The sequence below is a fragment of the Empidonax traillii genome, unplaced genomic scaffold (genome assembly GCF_003031625.1).
Source record: "Empidonax traillii isolate 1590-97213 ecotype Southwest subspecies unplaced genomic scaffold, ASM303162v1 scaffold267:size678996, whole genome shotgun sequence".
In the NCBI taxonomy this organism is placed as follows: Eukaryota; Metazoa; Chordata; class Aves; order Passeriformes; family Tyrannidae; genus Empidonax; species Empidonax traillii.
In genome coordinates, this window is record NW_020955460.1 from 200,332 (window position 1) to 201,355 (window position 1,024).

General features: G+C 58.0%; 1 protein-coding gene and 1 long non-coding RNA gene across 2 annotated transcripts in view; one reads left to right on the forward strand and one right to left on the reverse strand.

Moving 5' to 3' along the window:
* Window positions 1–1,024, reverse strand: part of RAB40C (RAB40C, member RAS oncogene family) — a 36,887-nt gene that overhangs the window by 21,199 nt on the left and 14,664 nt on the right. The window lies entirely within an intron of this gene.
* LOC114060265 overlaps window positions 1–1,024 on the forward strand; it is a 19,540-nt gene that overhangs the window by 1,035 nt on the left and 17,481 nt on the right. The gene's annotated exons all lie outside the window — the stretch shown is intronic.

A 1,024-nucleotide genomic window follows, 5' to 3' on the forward strand; every position in this document is an offset into this window, starting at 1 on the left:
CCATCCCCAGCAGTCACCCCCTGTGCCCCAGAGGATCATCCAAACCCTCCTGCAGCTCTGGCAGCCTTGGGGCTGTGCCCACTGCCCTGGGGAGCCTGTTCAGTGCCAACCACCCTCTGGGGGAAGAACCTTTCCCTGAGATCCACCCTGAGCCTGCCCTGACACAGCTCCAGCCGTTCCCTGGGGGCTGTCCCTGCTCCCCCCAGAGCAGAGCTCAGTCCTGTCCCTCCTCTGCCCCTGCCCAGGCAGTTGGAACTGCAGGGAGGTCTCCCCTCAGTCTCCTCCAGCTGAACACACCAAGTGCCCTCAGTGTCCTCACACGCCTTCAAATCAAGGCCCTTCCCCACGTCCGTGCCCTCCTTTGGATGCTCTCTAAGAGCTTTTATCTCACATCTTTCTCACACTGTGGTGTTGCCAGGTTTCCCCCAGCTGAGCATCCCCCCAGCTGGCAGCCAGGCACAGACACTGCAGCCCTGATCCCTGAGAAGGGCTGTGCTGCTCAAACCCCACGCGCTGATGAACCAGCCCTGCCCGGCCCTCGGGGAGCGACGCCGGGGCACAGAAACCACTCTTGTTTAAAGCTTATTTTGTATCAACTGATCTCCTCCTGGACCAATATCGAGCGTGATGCAACACAGCGAATGAGGCTTGGGGAACAAGTCTGGGCTGTTCTCTCAGATTTAGCACTTGGGCCGACTCCTCTGCTATTTTTCCAGCCCTGCTTTAGATTCCTGCTGACGCCATCCCAGCCCCATTCCTGGAGCAGACCTGGCACAGGGCACCGTGCAAAGGGAGCTGCTGTCACCGGGTCTGATGTCAGACACCCGTTTCTCCCCCGCAGAGCCGGGTTTCACGCTCCTGGGCGAGGCTCCAGGGAATTCCAAACCCTTCCTTCTACTGCCAACTGGTCTAAGGAAAACCTAAGGAAGCAAAGTCATTTTCCCGTGGGAATACACAGGATGTGTTATAGGAAACTCTGACCTCTTCCAAACTACTCATGCAGTGCACAACACTTGATATCACC